Here is a 27764-nt window from a genome sequence, read left to right on the forward strand (position 1 = left end):
CTCCAATGCTTACGCTCCTTTGATTCATTACTTGGGAAATTGTGTGTGTATGTGATTCTCCTCCCTTCCCTGTCCCATGTGACCAACTAACGTGAAGCCTGGTGTGAATGGCTTCTACCCCTGGCAGGCTCTGTGGACTCTTGGCTGCCCTACCCTGGCCCTACCCTGGACTGTTTCTCCCCAGGGTTGGCCACAGCTGTCAAGAGATGCCAACCTAGTTATTTGTTACTAAAATAAGTCAATTGCCTTATCAGAGTTCAGCTGCCCTTCTAGACATGCTCTCATTTGCAGGCTTGGAAAAAAGGGAGAGGCTCTGCTTCTCGTCTAAGAGACAAGTTAGGGCAATTCCCTCCTGCCTAAAAATTAAAGAAGAGCCCCTGCAGAGTCCCTCACCCTAACCCTGTAAGCATTTTAGATGCATTAACCTAGCAAGGCCCTCATCACATGCCCCCGGTGTTTAGCAGGTTGTATGTGGCCCAGCGAGGGCAAGCCTTAAGGACTCAGGTGGTGGGCTGACATGGTCTTCTACGAAAGTCAAGGATCTTGAACTGAAAGCCGTATGGAACTCGAGGTAACAGGCAGCCACCCAAGTGAGATTTCAGATCTGTCTACGGCTTCTGGGCTGATGGTTCTAAGCTGGGGTTCCCTGACAGAGTACAGATGGTGGGAGGCAAGCTGGGCTTCCCCAGCAGGGGTCTTGCCTAGGGCTGGGGCAGGGCTGGGGCAGGGCTGGGTTGGGCTGGGCTGGGGGCTGTCCTGGGATTGGGGCTAGGTTGTGTTGGGCTGGGGCTGGGCCAGGGCTGGGGCTTAGTCTTGGTCTTGGCTAGGACTGAGACAGAGGCTGGCGAGTTATGTCTTTCTAGCACCTCGATTCAGCCAGCTCCACCCAGAGCCTGAAAAGGAAGTGGCTCTTGTGCAAGGGTGAGCAGAAGCAGGTGGCACATGCTGTTGGACAAAGCATGGTTCTCGGAGGGGATCTTTTCTGCTTCAGAAAGAAATTCTGGGGGATTGCACAGCAAGAGGCTGATGACTCAATTTCCTTTGTGTCTCTGCTTGACTAGGAAGTACATGAGTGTTCTTTAGAATGATCTGGGTAGCCTGATGCCTCCTACTTTAAATTCGAACCCCACTCTCCACTCACTTGGCAAGTTGAAATTTTTCTTAAAATATGTCCTCCCTCCTGGGCGCCTGGGTGGCTCAGTGGGTTAAGCCTCTGCCTTCAGCTCAGGTCATGATCTCAGGGTCCTGGGGTCGAGTCCCACATCAGGCTCTCTGCTCAGCGGAGAGCCTGCTTCCCCCTCTCTCTCTGCCTGCCTCTCTGCCTACTTGCGATTTCTCTCTCAGTGTGTCAAATAAATAAATAAAATCTTTAAAAAAAAAAAACAAAAAACAAAAAATCCATGTCCTCCCCCAAAGCTGGTCATCCAGGGTATAGGAAGCCAGACCAACCTGACAGAGTTAGGAAGGAGTGTTTTCTAGTCTGTGGTTGTGGAATCTGGCTTGGTATGGATAAAGTGATTGTGTATGCCAAATTTCCCAGGAGAGTCAGGATTTCAAATGTGCAAACACTCTACCACTTCACACATAGTATATATTTTGTCTAAGGGTCTCTATTTTTCTACCAATAAATGTATGGCTTCGTGTGATTAGGAGTCAAAACCTTTGCAAAGCGTTTTGCATAAATGAATTCACAGCTTGACAATGCCTTCTTCAGTTTAGGGTCTGATTAAATTGATATTTGGTTCTGAAAACATGGAGAAGTATAGGGGAGAAACATTTCATATGCCTCTGCTCTCCACGTCATGATCACCCCATATGTGAACTACCAAGACAAGCTACATATTTGATTCTTTCTGGCTGTGTGTGGGCACACATGTGGGTGTCGGTATGTGTCTGAGCCCATGCCTTTACCCCTCATGTGGGTATCGCTCGCCCCTCCTTAAGCATGTATCCGGTGTCTTCTATGGGCCCCACACTGTGCTGGGTACCACGGGGGAATTAGGTGTATGAGATCGGCACCTCTGGCCAAAAACCTTGTGGTTCTGTGTGTAGAATATGGTGCACCCAACTGACAGGCTAATGGCATTGTTGAGCTGACACACGATAAGCAGGCCTGGAGAGATCCACGGAGAGGAGGTGGCAGTAGGGACCAGATAGGATTTGAATCTACGAAAGAGCGGGACTGAAAGCAGGGCGTGTCTCTCTGTCACCCTGCTACTTATCTACCCACTGTCGAATACGTTAGTGAACCAGCCCACAGTGTCAACAAACATTTATCCCATCCCTGCTGGCTGTTGCTGCCAGTTAGGCACTGGGGGGGGGGGGGTCGTGGTCAGAAGATCACCGTCCTCACCCCTGAGTCGCCAGCGCGTGGTGTGGTACGGGGTTTCCTGGGTAATGGCTGGCTGTGTGTTTCTGGCTTCCACATACTAGATTCAGGTCTTGCACGGTCCCCCTCAAGTCATGAAAACCCATAATGCCTCCAGACATTGTCAAATTGGTGGTGGTGGTGATGGGTAAAGTCACCTCGCGTTGAGAAGCTGGGGTCGTAGGATGGCAGCCATTCCAGGAAGCTCACTTCTGACAAGGCAGGATCTGCTTCTCATAGGGCCCCACTGGGCTAAAATTAATTAGCCTTGAAGCTGCACAGTAAAATCATGCAGAGGGAGGCCTTTTTCCCTTTGTGGGCCAAGGGATGCTAATGACTTTCTCACTTCTCCGGCGGGGGGGAGACCCCAAACCGGACATGCTCTGTCTTATCTATCTTCTGCAGAATGGTGGGAGCCCCTTGACGTCAGGGATCATGTCACATTCATTGTATGCATGTGTGGCCCCAGATCCAGGCATTGGCCCTGGTTACCGGTAACTGTTGAACTCAAGTGAATATCCAGAATCCAGAGTTAACCTGGCCCTCTACACGGATGCACGCTGCTGGACAGCATACGTAACACAGCAGATACGTCTGTGCGTGTATATAACAGTCGATGATGGCTGTTTTGCTGAGGGCAGGGGTGAGAAGGGCGCTGGGCTGGTCAGCTGCCCAGCACAGGGCTCATGTTTGGTCTGCCCAAACAGGGAGGTCACCCGTCTATTTGTGGTTTTGGTGGCTGCTTGCTGTGGCTGGGGACGTCTGTCTCAGGACAGGGTTACTACCTTCTTGGGCCAAGAAGGGGGTGGGAGCCACGCAGGATGGTGACACCAACCCCCAAATTTAAGCCTCAAAATAAAACCCTCCCCAGCAGCAGCCCGCTTGGAGGTCTGGTTATTTGGGAGATGCTGATCTGAGGTTGGACTCCTTGAGCACCCTTCTGATTCTCCTCCTCCCACCATGCCTGCTTCTGGAAGGTGGTGGCAGCTGGGAGAGAAGCAGAAGAGCTTCACAGAAGCGTCTCACCTTCTCTACGGGTCTCCTGCAGCTCAGGAAAGAATAAGTCTCCAGGGAAGCCTGCTGTCTGCTGGAGAACCCCACGGGCAACAGCAAACTCTGTCTCCTCTCCCTAGAAGCTTGCCGAGTCTGGAGTTGCCCGTAACTGAGGCAGGTCCTGCCTCCCTAGCCCAGGGATCATCTGCCCGGTGACGCTTGGACACAGGGAGTCAAATGGGGAATGAAGGGACAGGTGTCACAGGGGAAAAGACCATCCCGAAGCCAGATCTTCCTGAGCGTGGTGTGCTCCGGCTGCCTGGGTGTGTCCACCTGAGGCAAGTGGCTCTTGTGAGTGCAAGTGTGGACCGACTGGCCTGGGGGTGGGAGAGGGCTGACTCACTGGGAAGGCGATTTGCAAAACTGAGGCCCCAGAAATCTTCCTCGAGGAAGAGTTTGGAATTTTGGAGTTGCGGAACTCCAGTGGGGAGATATTATCCACATTTGCTCTGGTGTCTCGGCCGGTGTCCTCTGGAGGTGCCTGTCGGTTCACTTTCCTTCCTCACAACCTTCCTTGACAGTTAGAGCGCCTGTACCTTGTGCACTTGTTTCTTTGCAGTTGGCTGGATATTTTTGAGGTGACAATCGCCACAGTCAGTAACAATAGTGAATACTTACACTAACTCTACACCAGCCTTCTAACGTACACCAGCCTTCTGAGTAGTGTGATTATTTGTCCTGTTTTACATATGAGAACGCTGAGCCATGGGGAATTTGAGTAACTTGTCCAAGGCCACAGAGCTGGTACATGATGGAGCTGGGATTCCAACCTAGGTGATCCGGCTACTGGGTCCAAGCTCTTAGGCACTGCCTTACTGTGCTTCTCCTAGTGTATCAAGCGGTCAGGGCCCCCAGAAACCCCAGTGGTGATGCCTGGTGGTACTCTGGTTGTTTCCATAAACTCCATCCGGGAATCAGGTGTGGGTTAGGTCATAAGGTCCACAGAGCTGGTCTTGCCCTCCCTTTCTCCATATGATGCCAAAGGAAGGGGATGGAATTGCAAATATGAAGGAGAAAGAAGTTGTCATGGAAACTTCTCCCCATTCAGACTCTGAGTGTCTTGTTCATTCCAATTCCTGGAGAGAAGTTCTGCTCTCTTCTATATGGTGGGAAGTTGGGGGCAGGGAGTAGAATTGAAAAGGATGGTGCATTGAGTTGTTTGTTCATCATCACTTCATTACTTGTCCCCTGGAGGAGAGGTGGAGGTTGCTGATGGGGGATTCTCCACCATCTAGGGCTTTGGCTGGTGAACGGACAAAGCTGGGAAAGGGGTCAGTCAAATAGCAAGAATGTGCTTGCCCTCAGTGCAAGGGTCCTTGGCTCCAGGGCCTTCTCTCTACCAGCTAGAATTGATGAGGGAAGAGGGAACTGAGAGATGAGGCCATGAGGAGTCAGGCTACACTCTCTGGCATAAGGACCTGAGCAAATACTACAAGTGGGCCCTTCTTCCTGAGCCTAGCCTACACCTAAAAGTGGCCTGGCTTCTGTGTGGCCCAGCAGGTGACTTGTGCAAGGGGAGGTGGGGGAGATGGGCAGTGTTTCCTCTGGGTGCTTTGCTTGAGAAACAAGCCACCAAGGAAGTGTAGAAACAGAGCCCCCTGGGGACATCTGCCTTGTCTGTGTGTGTTTGGCCTGGGCTCAGAGACTCATCACAGATTCCTTACCCATTTGAATTTCACTTGAGCAGGTCTGCAGGGCCTTCTAGGACCCACACATTAGTCATGGATCTAGGCAGCATCTTTTACTACTCCTCTCTCAAAGACAACCTGCCAGAGGTATTAAGGTGATGACAATAAAGCCTTGTAGGTGTTCGTCATTATGCAAATTGAGATGCCAAGGAGAAATTCACAATGCCTGGCAACCCATACCTGGTCTCCTGCCTCGGGTCTAGAGGGTGGTTTCTGTGCAAGTCCCTGGCCCCAGCCTTCACACAGTCCAGAAGTAATAAATGAGGATCTCTTATCTGCCCATCACAAAATGTGACGGAAGGAAGCAGAGTCTAGCAGAGCTGTGCACTGTCTTACAGCAGGTGGGACACCAGGTGAGGTCACTGAGCCAGCCTCCCGAGACCCCCCCAGCTGGTTGCACGGTCACGTTTTCCTGCAAGGAGAAGACAAGTATTCAGGTACTGACCAGAGCACTGGTCACACAGAGGTAGACCAGGGAAGTGATGCTGGCATAGAAATCTCTTACCTGAAGTTCATCTTCTCTGTGGATCTTCTGTGGTTGGACAAGTTGTCTTCCCAATGTCAGCCTTAGAGGTCAAGTACATCCCTCCAGTCTTGCCTGAGTGACTTTTATTCGCCTCTATTGTCTTGTTTCTCCCTGATAATTCGTAACCCCCCCCCAGGAGCATATCTCCATCTAAAAAAAATTTTAGATGAAGTTTAAGGGATGCTTCTGAGCTGTGTGTGGCCATCTGTTCTCTTTCATTGGCGAGCAGAGGAGCTCCTTAAGGAAAAGTTCATGCTTTATGTGCATTGTGTACATTTTTGTATTGCGGTAGCCCCCAATTTTCAGTTCCCCAATTATAGTAGATGCTCAATAAATTTTGGATGACTGAATGGGTGAAATTTCTAGATTTGGCAAAGCAATCTTTATCACTTACCTTTGGTGATTTTTTTTATAGATTCTGGCTAATTCTTTTTTATCCTTTTTTTTTTTTTACTCGTCTATAGAAACATTTTACTTTTATTTATTCTAGTGTCGCTTTTAGTGATCCTCAAACCTCCTTGAAATTGCTTTTCTCTGCATTCTCCCTAATGTGAGTATCTTTCTTGAAGTTTGACGTGTCAGGCAAGGCAGGGGAAGTTCAGAGCTCATTAGGTTTTGTCCAATAGAACAGGGATCTTGATTTCCTATAAATCTGTCTGCCTCTATGCCCTAGCACTTCCTTCCAAATCTGGTCTCCTGCACAAAAAACCCCAAGCCTCAAAATCATATTCCCGATGACACTTAGAGAAAAGATGTTGTCTTTTGGTCACTCTGTTAAAAGAAAAAAAGAGGAAGTTGTTTTTTTCAATGGTTTAAAAACCTCCTATTCCAAAGATCACTTGTGGGAAATCAGAGGTTTCTTGTGGTTCCCTGGGAACGAGGAGGTTTGGCTTTGGAGGAGGGCTGTGTAGAAGGAGCAGGGGCTGTGAAAAGAGCCAGACCTGAGGCTGATTTCCCTCTTTTCCACTTCGGAGATGCGTGAGCTCAGACAGTGCATACGTTAAATGTCTTGAACAATGTTTAGCATGTGGTATCTTGTGCTAAGTGTCTAGCACATAGAGGTGCCTCAAGAATAAAAATGTCTATTACTTATTATATTTTAGTTTGCTGAACAAATCATTTCACCCCTATTTACCTCCAATTTTCCATGTATAAAATGAGAGGATTGGATTCTAGTTGATCTGTAAAATCTCTTCCAGACCTCACGTTCTATAAATCTACCACTCTGTAGGCCACGAACACCTAAGCCTCATTAAACTTAATGGAAAGAATAACATGACTATAATGCAGGGCCAAAAAAAAAGTGATGCCTGGTTTGTATTAAATGTCAGAGGTGAATTATTAATCCATGTCAGAAACAAGTCTGTTGACTCAGTTGTACTCTAAATCCCAATGGCAGGGAAGCATGACTCTTAGGAACAAGGTGCTTTGTTCAGAGAACTCAACTGAATCCTCTCAACCACCTTGGAATGGGCAGATGCAGAAGCTGGGGCCAGAGAAGTTAGGAACATGTCTGAGTCACACGGCTAAAACTGCAGGAAACCAGTCCTGAGATTACTTATAGGATCTGAATGCAATACCCTTTTCCTTAAATTGTACATTGGAAGAGACATTGCTTTAAGTGATCAAAACAGCCAAGCTGTTAAGAAAAGATTATGTCCTTTACTCTCAAAGCTCCATGAGTAACTTGGATTGCTCCACTTCCCTTAAGGGAATGCTGCAGTATGTTGGTACAAAATGAACCACACTACTCAGCCAAAGCAGTGTGTAGAGGGTGAGCTGTAGCATCCTATGGAAAACAACTAGGGTGACCATGAGGGGGGAAAAAGCAAATAAGACAAACAAATATATTATTTTATTATTTATGTATTATATACATTACATAATTAATATATAAACTATATAATCGACCCATATTAAATATATTATATAATTAACATATGAAAACATCACATAATTAATATTATATAATTATATAATAAATATTAATATATCATATGATTAGTAATAAATACATAAATATGCATGTATTTATTATAGCTATTATAAACACACACACACACACACACACACACACACACACACACACCCCTACCAAGGCATTGGACACGACAGACCTTTAAGATGGCAAGTTGCTTCTTCTACTGAGAACCTTCTAGATTCCTGCTAAGATACTTCTTTTTCATAAACCCAGAGAAGCTCTTTTTGTTGAGGAAAAGAAAAAAGGAAGGATGGGAGGGAGAGGGAGAGAGAGAAAAAATAGGAAAAAGGAAGTCCTAAAGATGGCACTACTTAAGAGTTTGCCCAAGTGGGTCAAGGACTAAATGCCCCGTCAGGGTCCTGACCTTCCACCAGTCTCTCAAAATCCTTACTGAGATCACATCCACCCTGGGTGTGCCCCTCTCATATCCGTCTGGGATCCACCAACCAGAAACCGAAATAAAATACCAGATGCATTCTGTTCCCTTGTCACACGCAATACCCTCCATTATGGCTTGGTCACTGTGCCTCCAGCCCACCACGCAGACATGGCATTCTAGGACAAAGGACAACCGCGTGCAGCCCACGGATGTCAGCCCTTCTCCCCTTGGTCACAGGACTGTGGGCCAGATTCGCCCCTTACAGTTTGCCCGCTTCCCCAGTTGTAACACGGTGATCAACTCCCTAATTCAGTTCACTAAAGAGTGTAGTGTGGCTGGCACGGTGAGAAGTAGTGAGGGAAGAGGAAGATCTAGATTCTGTCCTCGGGGAGTTTATGGTTTGGGGGGAGAACAAGCAGGTGACAGGGCTCCAGGAGATGACGTATCACCAAGCACCGGAAGGTGAGGAAAGGCGGACAGCTCTGTGAGCCGCAACCCTGCGGGCTTCCTGCAAGGGGCGGGATTTGAGGACAAGGGGGACGAGCACATGGAAGAGAAGATGGACAGAGAGGGAGAGAGTAGGGGGCAACCTACGCAAGTGCAGAGCTTGGGCTGGAAGTTTCCAAGGGGCTCAAGGAAGTGTGGCCTGACAGGCTCAGGAGAGGGCACAGGCTGTCTGAGGAGGAGGCCGAGCTGCGGACGGGTGAGGGATGACATCGGGCAGATTCCAGGCGATCAAGTGTCAGTGGCATAGGCGGCAAGATCCAGTTCTTCTGCCCCAGGGAAGTTCCCACGACACCCTCTTCGGAGGCTGCTGGACAGAGTTCAGAAGTGGGGCAGCTGCTCCCGCCCTTCTTGGGATAGATCTTGAGCAGCTCTGGCTGGGTTGGAGAGTGGCAATGGAAAAGAACCCCAGGCAAGCCCTGCGGCCCCGGTAGCAAATAGATTTCGGCTCACGTACCATTTGCCATTGATTGCTAGAGGCTGCCTGGAGGGCTGTGCTAAGAAGCCAAACCTTGGCTCAGCCACAGAGGGTGCTGTGATCCATTAGTGATGTCTGCCACAGCATGGTCTGGAAGACTCAGCTCCTGTCTCACTACAGCAGAGCAGCAGGCTTTTCTGGTTTTCCATTCTGGTGGCTGCCTGTCACTAGGATGTTAGCCACTCCAATCAAGTGAGCAAGTCATTCTGTAGACTCCACCTCCTTCCAGAAGAGTATAAATTCAGTCTCCCACCCAGAGGAGTTTGGTGGCTTGAGCCTCTAGGATTCCTTTGCACTGTTTTCCTGTCACCCCAAGTGAGGTTAGATGCTGGAAGCCAGGAATCTCCTCTGTTTGAACCAGAGCCAGGCTCCTTGGCAAAGGGCCCCTTCTGCACATCAGCTTCTCCGTCTGCGAACCGAGAAGACACAAATGACGCCTCACCCATGGGGGTGATAGGAGGAATAACTAGCTAATGGGAGTAAGGCCTTTGAAGATGAAAGGGTTGTATGTGCACGTTAATTACAACTTTTATCAGCCCTGGAGCCTCTGCGTTCTCAGCTGCCACTCGGGGCTCTTCGGTGCCTCCCAAGTGCAAACGGCAACAGCATTCCACAGACTGGCCCCTCTGGGTCCAGCTTGTAGCCTGCAAGTCACGTAGGCTGGATTCTGAGCTCAGGCCGGCAAGCCCATCCTGGGACACTCAAGTTTCCCACTAGTCACGCCCAAGAGAGAAAGCCAACTCACTACCTGCACAGGTAAGATAAGATAGAACCAAGGTATAAACAAAAGGCTCCACCAGGAGTCTACTAGAAATAGCCCCCAGGTGAGATTAGGACACTGTGCTCTAATTCCCACCCTGTCAAAGCCTAATTGTGTGACCTTGGGCTACTGGCTTTATCTGTCTAATGCTTCAATACACTGTGTGAACCACCTGGGGATAATAATCCCTCTGCCTCCCCGGGACCTCTCCACCTTGGCCTGCTGGTGTGAAAGTGTTTTGTGCTGGTTGGTAGAAGCACGTGGTGTGGAACTACAAGGTCCTATTATTACCGGAGGTGACTTTTGCCTTTATCTCTGTCTCCCGTTGCTGGTTGACCCCAATCGTTGAAATTGTATTCTTCGGAATGTTTACCCATCTCTTCCGAGCTGCCATCCCCTCCTGGGCAGTGCTTATCTAAGAAGACCTGGTATGTGCTCAGGCTTCTTGGTCGTGCCATTGCCTGAGGTGTGCAGATACAGTTGGGTTGGCAGGGGACTGGGGTGCCCTGTCAAGGTGAATCACAGTACCCTCACTAGGGTAACTCAGTAAAAGCACTGGAGGCAGGGGTAGGAGAGTTTTCAGAGGCTTTGTGGGGGCTTAGAAAGTGCCAGCTGGCCTGGGCCCTTACAGCAGCACCAAAATGTGGATCCAAGGAGGAAGAAGAGGAGAAAGGGAGAGAGGACCCTCAATGAGAACTTGCCATGGGCTGGTGACTCAAAGCCAAAGACAATGGCATGTCAGAATGGGAAAGGATGCTAGAAACTCTGTAAAGCACATGTTTATTGGACAGGTGAGGGAATGGCAGCTCAAAGACTGCAAGTGATTTGCCCCAGGTCACGGAACTAGTTAAGATCAAAACCCTGGTCTTCTAATGTTCAGTCCAGTACCCTTTCCATTTCATGCTTTGAGATGATAGAGGGAAGGCATTAAACAAGATGAGGCTGGCAAGAAGACTTGGGGGGACAAAGAGAGGAGACTAAAAGGGTACTGAGTTTTGTGGCACAATGGGAAATAGTGTAGGTGTTTACACGCTCTTACTGTACTTGGACCCGGTTTCCTGTGACATACCATGTGTAGCCGTATTTGGAGTTCATCTCGATCTTTTTTGACTTAATGAGCGTTTGGAAACCAGAAAGCCCAATGCAACCCAGCCTGGCTTTTGCCCAACCTCCCCGAGCAGTTCTGTGAGCTGAGTCAATAATTGGTGGTTTTCAAATGATTCATTTGTTCATACAACACATGTGTATTGACATATAACATGTGCCTTGTGTTCTCCCAGGCACTGGGGACACAGTTTCTACTCATGGAGCAACATGTCTTCCCAGTCTATCTGGGAGGATGGAGAGTAAATAAGTAGCAATGACCTTAGTGAATGACAGTGAAGAATGCTGTGATAGGAAAGCAAAGGGTCTTTGAGGCCACATCACGGGGAGATCTCTTCTGATCTGGAGCATCAGGGGCGCCCAGGGGGATGAAGAGCAGGAACTGTGTTTACAGGATGTCCCCAGTTCCTTGGTGGCCCTCGTTGTTGAACTTCTCAACCCCACCAGTGCTCAGGACCAAGAAGCATTCTTTTTTTTTTTTTTTTTTTTAAAGATTCTATTTATTTATTTGACAGAGAAAGATCACAAGTAGGCAGAGAGAGAGAGAGAGGGAAACAGGCTCCCCGCTGAGCAGAGAGCCTGATGCGGGACTCAATCCCAGGACCCTGAGATCATGACCTGAGCCGAAGGCAGCGGCTTAACTCACTGAGCCACCCAGGCGCCCCCAAGAAGCATTCTGATGAGTGGGCTCAAAGCCCCTCAGCAACTCCAGCCAAAGCAGCCCCTCTTTTGCTGCCTCACACTTGGTTCACTGAGGAAGAGAGCAAGAAAACAAAGTTCTACTCCTCACAATTCTGAAAGCAGCTGGTTTATCATGTCTTCCCAGAAATAGTGGTGAAAAGGGAGCCACGGGATTCTCTAAGCTGGTTGAGACATTTTAGTTAATTAATTAATTAATTAATTAATTAATTTTACTGGATGAGATCTTTGGAAGTATGTGTTGGGAGAGCAAAGGAACCCAAATTCTGGGAAACAAGTAGTGTCATTTGATGTCAGAGTTATTTTAAGCCATGAGAAAAAATTCATAATTAGGAATCTCGGTTGTTAAGCCTGGTTGAGGGTCAGATCTCATTGATTTTATTAGAGGTTTCTTGGTCTTTTGGGGAGAGCACTTTGTTGATTGGAGCTTAGCCTCCAGGTACATATATAGGGAAGATTTGCAGGATGACCTCCAGCAGTCATGCCAGTGTGTCTCTTGGGTCTGGGCAGCAGGAACAGGCAAGAACCCTGGGAAACAGATGTCCAACCATGTGGCTACAAGGACCTCACTCCTTTATCTCCTTTGTTGCTGGGAACTACTTGGAGATGACCTGATGAAGTGTCCCCCATGTAATTACTATCTGTCACATATTTCTTGGTGTACTCATATCAGTGCACCTGAATATCTGAGAATCTCTAAATAGCTGAATATCTCTGAAAGGAATAGAACAGTGAAACAGAAACCCTCATAAAATGCTATCTCCCCAACAAGAAGTATGGAGGTAGGATGATTTTAGGAGCTCACTGATGTTGTCAAAAACCCAGGTTTTTTTCTAATTTTCCAGTCCACCATGTCCATCACCTTCTTATAGGTTAGCCCTCTTCATTGTCTGACACTAACTCCCAGAGTTCCAAGCATCCTTTGAAAAAAATAATAGTATCCAGCAGCAGAAGGAGGAATGCTTATTTACAAGTGTCTCTTCTAGAAAATTGGAGGAATGGCTTTTCCAGAAGTCCTTAATTGACTTCCCTTTACTTCTCATTGGAAGGATGGGGTCACATTGCATGAAATGCTCATGCAGAGCCAATCATTGGCTAGGAGACCTTTGACCACAGTCCTTGATTTAGACCAGTCGTGACTCACCCACTGGAGGTGGGAGTTAGGACCTCACACCCCCTGAAGCACAAGTTAGGGATTTTGAACAAAATCAAGATTCAATTAGGAGAACTTTGTTGCACTAATAACAATGTCTGTTACAATGAGTAAGGCCTGGAAGGGTGTCCACCCACCTGGTAGAGTTATGGTCTGAGACCATACATTGAGTAAAGAAAAAAAGCAAAGCTAAGTTCTTGTGTTCCTAAGCCACACCCTCAGCCTTTTCTTGGGAAGACACACCTAATGGTTAGAGTTCATGTGGGGGACACACTGCATTTAGAGACTTAGATGGACTGCAGCTTACACTCAATCATAATAGCTATAACCTTATCCTTTTCTCTCTCCCCCCAAAATCATATCGGGGAGTAATTATAACACTGTTATAATTTACAAGAGGTAATCAATTGTGTGCGTCCTTGAGCACTTTATTATTAGAAACTCGTGACTGCAAGATATCCCAGGACTGCTAGAGCCACACCATGCATGAGGACCACTAGTCTGTAGTGATCCATTTTAAAAGAATGACTATGACCTTGAATGAGTATCTCTTCCTGTAAATTATGAGATGATCACCCCCAAGGGAGATGGTTAGCTTTCCTTTTCTATAACTACACTCCTCAAGTGTTTTAATGTGTGTGAAGTGTTTTCAGCTCCATTATATAACCTGGCCCTCACATTAACTTCATGGTTAGTATTATTATCCTCCTGTAGAGGAGACAAGTTTAATGACTTTCTGAAGGTCAAATAACTAATTAATGCAGGTTTGGGATTTGAACCCTAATTTCCTACTCCTGGAGCTGATGTCCATGCACCACATGGTGTTGGCTTCCGATGGACCTGAGTTCCTTTCAAGGAGTCTGAAATTGACTCTTGCATTTTACATTAATAATGCTCTTTCATAAGCAGGAATGAAATTGCTATTTCATTCCTAATATAGCTTCTTTGAGTCTGAAGTTCAAGGTCTAACATCTTAACATTTTAATAAGCCCAACGATGAACAGGAGGGCTTTCTGGGACAGTACTTTGCCTCCATGCAGCTGGCTCATGAATATAGTGGTATGTATGGGAGGGAAACTTTGGGAATTTGTTTGTTTGTTTTCCATTCTTTTTTTTTTTCCACGTAAATATCATTAAAGAATTTATGATGACTGCATCCAGGGAAGAGGAGCTCAAGGGATGTCTAATGTGGACCTCAAGGATATGGTCCTTTCTTACACAGGAAGGGGACCACTTGTTTTTGTTATCTAATGATGAAGGAGCTAGAGGAAATGGATTCTATTAAACCAAATGATTTATGGCTTATTCTGAGGGTGAATTTCCTGACCCTGAGGTTTGCTGACCATGAGACTGGCTGGCTAGTTCCAATCCACCTTTAGTTCTCAGCTGAAATGGCATTTCCTTAGAGAGACATCCCTTGGGGACAGCAAAGACCTTGGAGAAGAGGAGCTTCCCTTTGGACTAATCACTCAGCACCTTATACTTGTGTTACAACATTTATTGTGTCATGTTGTTGACTTGTTTAATGTCTGTCTTCTTCTCTGGGCCATAACCTCCACTGGAACAGTGACCTTGCCTACCTTGCTCAGTGCCCTGGTTCCTGTGCCTAGCACATGGGGGCTGAATGATACTTTGTTGAATGAATGAAGTTGGGGCTGGAATTCTCTTTTCTGAAGGCCTGTATCCACTTCCCTATTGGGTGGTTTTGTGGGATTGTGGTTTACCGTCATGGATTCAGCTGTAATCTCTAAATTCAACTTAAACAACAACACTCTTATCTGTCTATCATCCATACACCTACCTATCTGTGTATCTATCTGTCTACTTACCTACCTATCTGTGCATCAATTTATGTATCTGTCACTTATCTATTTATATCTCTATCATCTATCTATCATCTATTGAAATAACTTTCTATTAGAATAAGAGACAAGCGCTTAAAAGCAAAGGAGGGTCATCAAGTAGGTCACATTTCTCATTCTCTCCTACATACTCATTCATGGTACACACCACCCCAATTACCACCCTCCCTCCTTGGCTGGCATCATCCAGTCTTGACCATGATTTCCTGCAAGGGCACCAAAGGGAAGCCGAGTGTGTGGGTTGTCTGGCCACTCAAGGTAGATGTGAAAGACGAAGGAGAAACATTTTCCATTTAGACAGGAAAAATGAAGCAAGGCTTGGGGGAAGCAAGGCTTGGGTCCTCTAGATTCTTCTCTCTGCACTCCCTCTGGGACATATCTGGGGAGGCTCTCTCAAACAAGTGGTACCAGATAAAGCCCAGCCTTCCTAAAGGATTGTTTCTCGGGAATCAGGAAATGTACCCTATTATCTGTTTGAGCTTCCTGTTCTTTATATTGTTTGGGAGGCAAAAGTCAACAACCACGTTTATATTCTGCATTGTTTGCATTGTTAAAAACTGGAAAATTAATTTGGTTTCTTCTCCAAATGAGCTTCCCATACCTTCTGGAAGACATTCAGAAACAGACCTCACTTCAGACAGGCCAGCAGGAAACATTGTGTCTTAAAGCCAGGTTTCTGACCTGCTTCTAAAGGCTGCCTTTGAGGATGTTTGCTCCAGTTCCCAAGGTTCAGGGCCCGGGGCAAGGGCCAGCTGTCAGGGATGCCCAGGGAGAAGCTGAGTCTGGTGTCCTGCGGCTCAGAAAGCAGTATGGATGCTAGAGGTAGGCCTCTGTTGGAGTCCTACTGCTCATTAATTATGTGGCCTTAAGCAATTTACATAATGTGTCTAAGCCTCAGTCTTCTCATCTTTACAACGGAATAACAATACCTACTTGTCCAGTGGTGTCAGGACTAAGACGATCATTTGCACAAAGCCCTTGACAGAACCACTGGCATGGAGGGGAGCGCTCAGCAGTAATCCTTGTGATCATTGTTAGGATTAGACCTGGAACCCCTCCACCATGCTGCCCTCACTTCGTTCCTGCTGCTACATTTGGGAAATATATCCAGCTGCCTTTGGAAGGTTTTCATTCCTTTTCTGGGCAAAACATCAGCCAGGGGACTCACATTGACTTTGGTGAGGAGGGCACCCCAGAGAGCTGGCCCCCATGTGCACTGACTGCAACAGCCATGACTGAGTCGATCCAGCCCCATGGGATGTTCTGGGAACCTTGGCTAGTACGGTAGCTGGTGAAAGTGAATGGGGAAATGCACTGCAGGTCTGGTCTTGCCTCTCGAAATGACAGCCAGTCTCCCAGGCTGCGTGTCTCAGCAGGATCGGCCTCTTCCTGCCTTAGGTCCTGGGAGCTGGTGGTGGAACCGGAGGAGGAGGGAGTATTTTCCTCCTTCTCAGGTCCAAGCATCTTGCAGGGCTGTTCTCCAGCCTCACAGTAGAGAAGGGCCCTTTGGGGCGGTTTAATGCAGGAGCTTCCTTCTCGTTCTGGAAATTTTGGAGTTTCCCAGAGCCCGCTTCCTCCCTAGAAGCCCAAGCTTGGAATTTCCTGGTTGTGGTTCAGGGGAAAATTCAAATGCATGGAGGGAAAATTCTAGGTGCATAGAGTGTCTGGCCATCAGTCCCGGGGTGGGGGGGAGGGTGTAAGAATGGTGGGGGCTTGCTTCTCTCATCTCCAAAAAGACCTTTAATTACCTTTAACTGCTTAATTCTGCTATCCTCTAAAGAAAAGAAGATTTGGCCACTCCCAACCACACCTGAGGAGTGACTAAGGCTCTTGCACCTTTTAATAGGAGTATTTGCATTTTTGTTGGATTCTCATTTTGCTTTTAATTTCATGAGAGTATGGCCGTGGACTGTTGTTCAGGCTGAAACAGAAGATTATAAAAGCACAAATGGTTGTTCTTGGTGTTAGGACATCATAGTTTACAGCCTAGGAATGTCCACGGTACTGGGGAAAGCTGTGGCCAGTCGTCCAAGATTTATATCCCTGTGGGAAAAGTAAAAAGATTGACATTTACTAAGCACCTGTTAGGAACCAAACCCAAGGCTGCTGCTTCATGCATATTTATTATATAACTCCCACAGACTCCTTTTTGAGGTATATACATAGCAAATAGCCACTGAATAAATGATCGACTGATTTTCATCAGAGCCATTTTATAGGCTGAGAAACTGAGGCTCATCAAAGTGAAGGAACTTGCCTAAGATGGCTCAGCTCTTATGTGGTGGGGCTGGAATTCAGTCCAGAGCTCTCCTCTCCCTTTCAACCTTACACCACGAGCTTCCACTCCGCTTTATGGGGAGTTAATCCTGTTCTTCCATCCCCATAAGTGGAGGTCTTGAAAATTCAAAGCATCTCCTTTTCCTGAGAGTCTGGGTTTTTCTGGCTCCTTGAAAAGGAAGGGCCTTGAAACAATTTAGACCTACTGGGAGCTATCTTCAGGAAAGGAGGTGGTGGGAACTTCCCTCCCTTCCCTCTTGGCGGGGTAGTGGGACCTCTGAGACCACCAAAGATTGGGGAGTGCCTCGTCTCCCTTTTGCAGAGGTGGGGCTGCTGAGAGTGCCTTGCTTGAGGATTGTCTCACGACTGAAGAATGGTTTGAATTGGCCCTTTACACTGAAATTCACAGTAGGGAGCACTGGGGCTGTTTGTAGTAATTTGGGAGGAGTGTCTCTAAGGAAATCAGTAATTCTGCTGTTTCTCTTAATTGAAACCATTCTTTCCCTCCAGCTTCGATCGGGAAGGCTCTAATCTCTGAGGGCTCAGAGGCATTTATTTGGTGTAATTTGAGAGCAGGATGCTGGTGACACTCTCTTGTGTTGTCTATTGTCTCTTTCTGCCGGCCGATGTACCTTGCCTGACATATTACTGTCAGCAGCTCGGTCACACCACTGCTGCCTGGATTCCAGGATGCAGAGACATGGTCCTGCAGGCAAGATGGAGCCACTCAGGTTCTGGGGGTCGGGGAGGAGAAAGGTCAGGGGAGCAGGGGAGTGAGTTAGAAAGAAGCATAGACTTCTCCTAGAGACGGGACTGGGTCAGCTGGGGAGCTAGAGGTCACCAGATCCAAACTCTTACTTGTGTGATAAAGAAACTAAGGCCCAGGGAAATAAAGTAACTTCTCCCAGGACTGACAGTGTATCAGGAAGAAGCCTGGCTCCAGACCCCAGGTCACTGGATTCTCAGCCTAATGCTTCTCCCACTGAAACCAAAGGGACATTTGTCAGATACCACACTGTATATAAGACACTGGGGATACAGAGATGAATTGGGGGTCATCCCAGTGGAACCCACTTCAAGGCAGGCTCCTTCCTAAGATGAAGATTTATAGACAGACTCTCTGTCAGATAGCACACGATTATGTAGAGCAAGAGGCATGTCGCTGGAGAATTAGGCTCCTGGTTCCTGGTTAACTGGAGGTCCCTAGTGGTTGTCACCAAGGATGCAATGGGTGGTTGACCAGCTAATCAAGAATGAAGCCAGAGTAAGAGGGACCTTATATTGGAACTACCTTATGATTGGATAATATTGACAAGTACCAGGCACTTGCTAGGTGTCAATTCCGTTGCTAAGTGTGTTTGGTGCTTTCCCTTATTTAATTCTTAAATCACCCTGAGGTAGGCATTACCTTCACTTCACTAGCAAAGAAACTGAGGTTTAAAGATTAAGAAACTGTGGGGTGCCTGGGTGGCTCAGTCAGTTGAGCGGCTGCCTTTGGTTCAGTTCATGATCCCAGGATTCTGGGCTCATGCATCCCCTTCTTCCAGCTCTGTCCCCAGCTTAGGACCACAGTGGAACTCTCATCTCAGAAACTAAATCATTCAGTTGCCGGAGACTGGAACTTCCAAGCTTCTCTTGTCTTCCTTCGTAAGCCCAAATCCTAGGGATGTCTCGTGTGGACCCTGGAAGACAAAGATGAATTCCATATCTAATTTTATCTGTGTGTGTGTGTGTGTTGCGGGGGAGTGATTTCCTTTGGCTGGATATCTGATCACACCCAAAGCCCCATAAAAATGAGTAAAATACATCCATAAGTTTATAGATATGTCAGACCACACAGACTGCCTGACAAAGTGGCCCCACATCACTCTCTATTTTAGAACCCCCTTTTATTTTCTAAGAGGCACTATTAGTACCCCAAATTGCCTTATTATTAATCATTTACCCATATACTGTCTGCCTCCCCATATTAAAAGCTAAAGTCTTATGATGGCATGGACCTTGTATGTCTCCCTAGCTCCCAGAGTTCATATCGGGTACGTAACACTTGTACCTTCTAGAAGGTGTTTTGAATTCATGCCTTGCACCATGCCCTGGGGATACTAATGGTGATTTGGAAGGCCAAGATCTCATAGGAAGAGGCTCAGTTATCCTCCCTCTGATGTTTCTAGAGCACTTCTCGAGCTTTCGCTTTCACCAGGTATGGTCTCTTGCCATGTCCGATGGTCATTTATTTTGAGGAAAATCAAGTCCTATTTCTTTTAGCAACTTCACAGAAGAGTCATTTGTTACTTCCTCTACTTTCAAGGCTCCTGGTTCTGTGCGTGGGCCCTGTTCCTTAAAAGCAGGAAGTTGTCTTTGGCCCACCAGAGTTGAACATGAAGTGGTAAGATTTTGGTCCAAACCCCGTGGCTTGAGTCAGATTTAAAAGCTTGTCAGCAATAAGTTCTCTGGAGCCTGGCATTCAAGACTGGCATCTGTGGTTACAGATGAGATTTCACAGACGGAAAACCCAGGAAGAGGTGTGAATTACAAGCTATTAGCTCACGGGGCAATTGCAACTATACCGATCCTGGAAATCTGTTTGGCCCAGATTTTTAAAAATATCCTACCATCCAGCCTCTCCCTCCATAGGGCTTCTGCTCTGTGACATTTGTGTTACTCTTAAAAGCATGTGAAGAATTAACAGGAGTGGGGTTCTTGGACTGGGAAGGAGAGCCTGCGTCTTGTGCGTGCATCCCAACAATGCCCACAGCTTCTCACTTTAGCACCTGAGAGGGAGACAGAGCCAGTGGGAATGAGAGGAGAGAGAGAGAGAGTTAATAAAATGGTTAGGTTAAAGCTTAGCAGTCGAAGGGGTGTGTGAACTGTCATGGGAAGAGCGGCGGTAATGACCTACCCTCACAGCCAGGTGGAAAGCCAGGCCGCTCATCAAGCCTATCTTGGTTCTGCGGTGGTAAGCTCTGTTTAGGACACGGGCTCCCTAAGTCCCAGGGCAGGGCCAATTTTTCTGTGAAATCCTCCCCAGCTCATTTGGTCCGTGAGTTACCCCTTTTGGAGGAGCCAGTAGTAGGAGCCTCCATCCACCTGCTCTATCTTCCTGGTACTAACAAATATGAGCCCAGTGGCCTGCAAACTCTCCGGCGAGGGGTTTTAACTGGAAACTGGCCTGAAAGCTCCTCGAGTCAAGCAGTGCGGTGGCAAAGAGACGAGAGGCCAGGCTGCTGAATCTGCTGCCCATACAAACGTTTCCCAACCACACCCTACAGCACACTTGTGTTTCAGGCCCCCAGTGTGGCCCAAGAAGACTGACTCAGGTCAAAGACCAGGTGTCATCCCCAGGCTTGACTCCTGCCCCTGCCACTCAGGTGGGTCAGTTGTGCTCTGAATCTCACTTATTCCGTCTGCAAAATGGGGATGATAATTTGACTTCTTGAAGATGCTCTGGGGGGTCACAGGTGTAAAGTCTCTTATGGCTCCTGGACTAAAGTGTGACTCAGACTAGCAGCTCTGTAAACTCCAGAACCTGTCCTTTAACGCTTGTGAAGATGCTCAAAGAGGTAGGCCAGAGGAAATAAAATCCAAGTTGGAGAGGCACCGGGCTGTGTGGTGAGGTTGGGTTCCCGAGGGACTGGTGGCCATCTTGTTCCCCTCTATCTGAATGGCGCTCTCTTGAAGGACAACAGTTCACCTTCATGTGTGACTCTAGAAATCTTATGGAGTACACTGTAGACCAATCCCATTCTTGTAAAATAGCATTGGAAAATCAGACTGTACTGTCTCCTCGCTATGGGGAGAGGGGATGAGGGTGGCTTGGGACAATCTTTGCCGAACTTTAAAAAGCAAGGTAATTTTATTCTTGAGACTGAGGGGGAAAAATACAAAAATAGTCATACTAAGCCTCTATCACTTGTAAAGCATTTTGACACAATTGCGTTTCACTTGGGCTGCAGCCTTTGAGCTGTGAGCCTGTGCTAATTACTTAGCGCTCCGACTCTGTGTTTCCATAGCTATCACGAGGAGTGACTAACCCTCTTAGGGCTCCAAATGCTTTGGAGCCGCTGGCACATTGCTGGCCTTACCGATTGGTTATCATTGCTATGAGTGGTTTCCAGAGAATTCCAGAGTGAGCCTCCCAGAGCGTTGTGGAGGGCGTCAGGGCCACTGGTAGGGTGGCAGGGGGGCTGGGCAAGAATAAACAGATGGTGGGTCAAGGATCTGGGGTCTGCCCCTCCGCCTTCACTCCCGCTGCCCCTGGAATAGGTCTGCTTTCACCTGTCCTAAATACTGTGGCTCTGCCTAAGACATCATGGTAAGGGACAGTCTGAAAACAATTGTTTCTCTCTAGCACTCACCTTTCCCCTTTGCTTGTTGACAATCCAAGATGGAAAGGTGAGCCCTGCCAAGAATGGGGGGAAACCGGAAGAAGTTGACAATCTGACTCAAGGTCTGGGTGTTACTCAAGCTCTGTAAGACTTGGAGTCTCTGAATCTCTTGTTCCTTAGTTTCTTCATCTGGAAAATGGATCCGTGGCATTTACCTGCTGGGCCTCACAGAACTGCTTTGGGAAGTGGAATTGGAGAACGAAGCCACCCACATGGCAAGATCACTAAGGCTGGCTTACACTTCCATCTGTCTGTTCCCCAGGGCTTGGAGCCCAAATGCGCCCGAAACTAATATTGGATTTTTGAGAAGCTATCTGAGATTTCAGTACTGTCCCTGGAGTGCATATCAGCGCCCCCCCCCCCTCACACCTTTTATCCCACAGGTGCCAAGTGTTCCCTAAGTCCTTATTTGGTCCTGGGAGGGAGGAAGGTGAGGTGTGAACCTGGAAGCTAGCGTGAGTTACTCAAGGTCATGCAGCTTATAACTAACAGGATTTAAGCTAAAACCAGTTCCTCCTCCCAGGTGGGGGCCCTGGGGCTCAGAAGCGCATCAGCGGCCCTCGAACCCCCTGAATGCAGCTCCCACCTGTGTGTGACAGCCTTGGTCTGCCTCGGCATTCATGAAGGGCCTCCCTTGAACTAAGTACAGTCAACCAGTTCCTCAAAGTACGGGCAGCAGACCGAGCAAAAGCTGAACCAGAACGAGGTGATATAGCCAGAATCATAACTACGCCAGGACAAGCAAATGTAGTTACCAGGGTGGGACCCCTGTTTCCCCTCCTTGCATCAGGAAAAACCCCGTGTGGGTCCCAGAGAGGCTTTCTCGTTTCATTTTACCACATCCTGGCTTTGTGTTAGTCAATCTGCTAAAACTGATATGATCAAAAAAAGAAGAAAACAGAGGTTTCAAGGCCAGACCTGAGTGTTTCCTGATCGCCATGGCAACATGCAGGTGTACACACTGTGGTTTCTCTCCCTCTCTCTTCCTGGAGACTCACTCACTCACTCACTGAAGACTGCTTGACCTTCAGAGTTGTGTACTGAAATGACAGTGTTGGGACACACACTCTCCTTTGCCGGAAAGATTCTTTTGGATCCAGGATCCAGGCTTTCTCCACCCTGTCCCCTTCCCTTTTTTCCATCACTCTACAAGGAGGCAGGGGTGGGGTCTTTCTTCAGACTGCAAAACAACTCCAGAGCTCCGCTGGGTCAGACCTGTGGAGGCCTCCATGGAAAGGCCAGGATAGTGACTGAGAAATCCCTTTGGACTCTCATCTGAGAGGGCAGAGGTAATGGGCCCCTGCTGGTTTGGTGTTGGCGGCCATGACAGGCTCTATGGTCCATGGACAAGAGGCTGAAAGGTCAGGGGGTATAACCAGGCGCCAAGAAGTTGGGGTACATTTCCTTTCTAAGTGCCAAGAGATGAATAGCTCAGTTGAAAGCAACCCAGGACACATTTCTGGAGGAAATTCTCTGGGTATGATAGTGTATGACTATTTTCTCTGCTCATTAAACCCTCACCCACCTCCGGGGGCAATTCCGGGAGAGACTGAGTCACCCAAGACTCATGGTCTGCACTGGGCAGCCAAAGGCGATTCGGCCACTGAGTGTGATTTTGGCCTCATTCAGAAGTGGATCCTGAACAATAGATCCTTTCACCAGGCTCTCATCACATGGGCGTCAGGGGATGGGGGCGAGTGACGTGGGGGCAGCAGGAAGGCTGCCAGCCTTCTGGCCTGGCGGGCCTGGGTGGCAGCAGGAGCCCTAAGAGCTAGGAAGGCTCCTGGATAGAAACTGGGGGTCTTTAAAGACAATGACGGAAACAAAGAATAGAATGGTTTCTTCGTGTCCTGTTAAGACAGTAGATTGTGGCTTTATTGGGAACAGCTTGCTCAGGCCTTTTATAAGAGCAGTTCAAGAGTGAGAGCACTGGACAAGGAGTCAGGATTCTAGCAGTTATGCACCTCGAAGGCCCTGCTTTTCTCACAACGGGCTGGGGAACGATGCTCAGTTATTCTGGATTTTCTCTTAGAAACTGCCATTGCCCCACCTGACTTTAAACATAGTTGATCCAATTAACCATTATGCTTGGGGGAAAAAAACTGGCCTTTTTCTTCCCTGCTTCTAATCAGAATCAGTTCGGTTAGGTTTGTGAGTTGTGTAATCTTTTTTTAGACATGAGCTCAGCAAATCAGAAGACAGAAACAGAATCCTGGCTACTTCAAGATAAACACTATGAAAATGAAAAATGTGGGGGAATCCACCAGCGCTTCCGGCTGCCACTACCCGACAAGCTTGCCTGCCACCTCCTCCCAGGAGCTCATGGTGTTAGACACAGTTAGCCTGAAGGGCCATCCCTGGCTTGATTGGCTTGGCATTTTAGCTTGATCTGTTGAGATTTCTGGGCTGGGCAGAAAACATCTCAAAATGTCACAGGGACAGCCTGTGGTCTGGTGTCCCAGCCCTGGGCCAACCCTAAGTCCCAAGATCCTCTCTTCATTTGCCCTGCCTGATGGGCCAGAGACTGTAAAGGGCAGGGGAAGCCTGAGGCTGTAGCTCAGGTTGAATTCTCAGCCCCCAAGGGGATCACAAGACCAGCACAGGTAGAATCAGTAAGAGGTAGGCAGCCCAGAGTTGGGGCAAGCCAGTGAACAGGGAGACCTCCGAATCTCCTCCTGATGGAGAGGGTGGACGTTCCTTAGGGAGGGCCTCCACTGAAGCCTTACCTGTTCTTGAGCAAACAGGTTCTTGAAGAACCTGTTTTTGAGCAAAGGCCCTGACCTCTTGAGTCTCATGGCCCAGAATCAAGGGACCTCTGATCTTACAGTAATATTCAGGAAGCTCAAATTCCTCTTTCCAGAGCTCTCTTATAGAGCTCACCTCTCTGCACTTGAGAAACCTCATGGAGGATAAGTGACTTCCTATAGTTCTAGCATCTTCTTCACACACAGGGTGCTGTTCTCACCTCAGTGTGACTGGCTGGACTGCCCAGTCTGAAACATAGCCCCTGCTTACAAGCTCCAGTTCCTCCTGTCTTCTCTGTGAATCACTTACCTCCTGCCTAAAAGGGGAAAATGAAGGTGCCGACCACATGGAATGGTGGCAAGAATGAAATGAATTCTGAGGTGCAGAAGCTGAAAAGCTCACACGGCTCTGTGTTGGCAATGGGGGAGTCATGACGCTTGTCTTTGTGGCCGTGGGAACTATACCAGGCACCAGGTCCCAGGAGCTGGCCCTATTGCCAACTTCAGGAAAAATCCACTTCCCCCAGACACATAGCCGATTCTGAGACCAAATTAGTAGGAAAAAAAAATCCTATTTTGCCTTATCCCTCTTGGGGAGATGTCAAATAGGGACGAGGCACATCTGGGGGACTCATGATGGAGAAGCAATGAATTCATTTGGGACTATCTGGCAAAGTCTGTTTCAGAGGACCAGGAGGCTCTGGGCATAGGATGACTGTGTGTCATCTTCTGCTGGCCTCCACCTGCCACGAAGCATGACTGTCATCCTCTCCCAGACCTGACTGCAGGAATGGTCCTATGACAGGATGCCCATTGCAGAGATGACAGCCAGAATTCAGACCGATAAAGCCACTTCCAACACTGAAAGTGGCTCTCTGAGACCCTTCCAGGGAAAACAGGAGAGATTCTCAGAAGCAGGTGCTTCAGGGGAAAGATGTTTTAAACATCTGACAGGGAATTCTCAACAAGGCCCAGCTGGTGATTTTCTAGATGTCACTTGGGGACTGGGCCTGAGATGTGTTCTTTGCACCTCCCAAGTCTGCCTGTCCTGTGTTTTGGGGAGCAGACTAGAGTATCTCCATATTCATTTATTCATTCACTCATTTAGTCATTCGTTTGTTCAACCTGTCCCTACTCTAGGCAGTACTGTGCTGAGTACTGGGGACACAGTGTGGAGGGAGACATACAGCCTGGGCTGTCACAAGGCCACGAGGAAGTTCTGAAATTCCAGAATCCTGGAATCTCTCATTACTGAAGAAACCTGGGGTGATCCTAATTCCTTGTAATTCTTTACCTGTTCATTTCACAGACCTCTTTGAGAAACCAGTGAAACCTAGGGAGTCTGTCCCACCCAAACCCCTCTACATGTACACAAGTGCACACCAAGATGTACATACACACATAGGCTTGCACACAACATCGCAGGCTTATGGACACCCCCTTAAGACCAACTGGTGGATTCAAGGTGGAAAACCTCTTGTCACCTAGCACCATTGCTAGTCAACTGTGAGACCACCCCTGCTCCACTCACCTCTCAGGAAGGTTTGCAGGCACATGGATAATGGCATGTTAGGGAAAAATTACACAGTGCTCTATTCTCAACAGATGGTGTGATTTTCTCCCACTTGGGGGGAGTGACTTGGGTAAACCATTCTTCTCCGGTCTTGCAATCTCGATTGGCAAGGTTTTGAAATGTGCTGGGCCGATTTTACTAGAGAGACCTATTTTCCTTGATCTGTGGCTTAGTGGAAAATATAGGTAAGATTAATGGTATTATATGGGTCAGCTAGGATTTATCCAAGTAAGAATGAGTTTACCCCAGAACCCTGCATAGTTAATTGGCAGCCCAGCACTGAAGTTAGATCCCTGCCTCTCCCACCTGGATGACTGGAGTCAAGTTATTGAATCTATTTGTGCCTCTGTTCCCTTGTCTCTAAAAGGGTTTGGCCGAAGTGCCTCCTTCATAGCACTTTTTGTGGGAATTAAATTAGCTGGAGTATATAAGCTGCCTAATAGGTATGCAACCATTGACTTTAATTAATTGCCAATCACCTATCAAACCGGAATCGGGGGGTGCCTCGATGGCTCAGTGGTTAAGCCTTGCCTTCAGTTCAGGTCATGATCTCAGGGTCCTGGGATGGAGCCCCGCCTTGGGCGCTCTGCTCAGTGGGGAGTCTGCTTCCCCCCTGTCTCTCTGCCTACTTGTGATTACTCTCTTTCTCGGTGTCAGATAAAAATAATTTTTTTAAAAACCAGGATCAGTTGGTATCATCATCCATTGAGAAAATTGAGTGTCAGAGAGGGGAAGGAACTAACTAGCTGTGTAGCCTAGAGCAAGGGGCTGTGTCAAGATTCGAACCCACCTGTGGGAGGTCCTCAGTATGCCAAAGTCTGGTGCCAGGGATTAGGTTAGACTCTTGGAGAGCACCTTTTTCTAGACTTCCTGACAGGTCCCTGGCAAACCTCTTCTTGAGAAACCCTGGACACTGGGCCCCATGACCCCTCTGTCCCTCCTATAGTCATAAGTACTCCAATGGCTTGGGTGGCCCTTCTCCCCGCAGAGAGACTCCTCCCTGAATGCAAAAGTGGCTTTGAACAGTTAATGTTGCCTGTTGGGTCTCTCAGAGGGAGGGACTTGGGACCGTTTCTTTGTTACATGACGCAGGAGATTTATGGGAGACCAGAGGGCTCAACGGAAAACATTCTTGACTTACTTTCAGCTGGAAATGCTTGTGTGAGACATGCAATTGGCCATGCTGTATTAGCCCTCTTGAGTCACTACAGATCCCGACTCACAGAAGCCTCTGTTTCTCAGGAGAAAGACACACACGTGTTAAGCCCTGCTTCTCTGGAAGGGGTTCGTGGTGTGGCCCTGGCCGGAGATGCTGGTGTCTGTCCAGTCATCTGTGGTCCACAGCTACTCACACCTCGATCTTGTTCTAACTTTCCCTGAACCTTGGGAATATTTTGGAAAGACTGCACCGGGGGAGGCTGGGAGGTCATCAAAAGTTACTTCAGTTGGAGTTGGCCGTTATTAGCCCAGTGGGTAAGTGTGTTGCATGCATGGCGGCAGACTGACTGGATTTGAATCCTGGCTTCATCATCACTAGTTCTGTGAACCTGGGCATGTTTCTTCCCTTCTCTGTACCTCGGTTTCTGTATCTGTAAAGTGGGGATAATAATATCACCTACCTCATAGGGTTGTTTTAAGGATAAAATGAGTGAGTACTTGTGAAGTGTGTAGAGGGGTGTCTGCCTGGTCTGTATTTGCTATTATTATTGCTGCTGGTATAATTAGTATCCTTTGGAGTCATAATTGGGGTTTGCATCAGTGTGAAGGAAGCGTGTTGGAAAGTCTTCATAAATTATGAAAGGCTACACAGCCTTGAAGGCTTGGTCCCCTCTCAAAGGCAAGAAGGAGGCAGAGGGAGGAACTCAGAAGGCTCGTGAGGAGAGCTGACTGGAAGCAAGTTTCGGGCGCCATCTTTGCATATGCCCTGGTTGGGAACTTCCATCTGGCCTCGTTCTCTGAATGAAGCTTAACGTGAAGCGTGGGGCTTCCCCTCTGCCCAGAACTGCGCATTCCCTGGGCAGCCCCTGCCAGCTACCTGCCATGTCGCAGGCCCTGGGTAAGCCGCCCCACGGAGGGTGGCCGCAGGTTGAGGTCCCCTGGTCCTGGCTGTCCCGGCTGACTGCAGGCACGCGCAGCCACGCACGCGCAGCCACGCACGCACGCACGCACGCGCTCCCGCCGCTCACGCGGGCTGGCGTGCTCACACGGCACATGCGCGTCGGGTCTCTGC

At 48.1% G+C, this 27764-nt stretch overlaps 1 protein-coding gene and 1 long non-coding RNA gene across 19 annotated transcripts in view; one reads left to right on the top strand and one right to left on the bottom strand.

Annotated features, from left to right (window-relative positions):
• The window catches only part of CD44 (CD44 molecule (Indian blood group)), an 84830-nt gene that overhangs the window by 3568 nt on the left and 53498 nt on the right, over positions 1-27764 (top strand). The gene's annotated exons all lie outside the window — the stretch shown is intronic.
• Positions 16670-27670, bottom strand: LOC116600126. Of its 2 annotated transcripts, XR_004289511.1 has the most exons (5): positions 27570-27670; positions 26676-26765; positions 21188-21231; positions 19445-19603; positions 16670-18514 (listed from the first exon to the last, which is right to left on the bottom strand). It is a non-coding gene; the product is annotated as an uncharacterized LOC116600126 (long non-coding RNA). The 2 variants fall into 2 exon arrangements; XR_004289510.1 differs by lacking the exon at positions 16670-18514 and having other exon boundaries at positions 18920-19603.

Source organism: Mustela erminea, chromosome 9 (genome assembly GCF_009829155.1).
Source record: "Mustela erminea isolate mMusErm1 chromosome 9, mMusErm1.Pri, whole genome shotgun sequence".
NCBI lineage: Eukaryota > Metazoa > Chordata > Mammalia > Carnivora > Mustelidae > Mustela > Mustela erminea.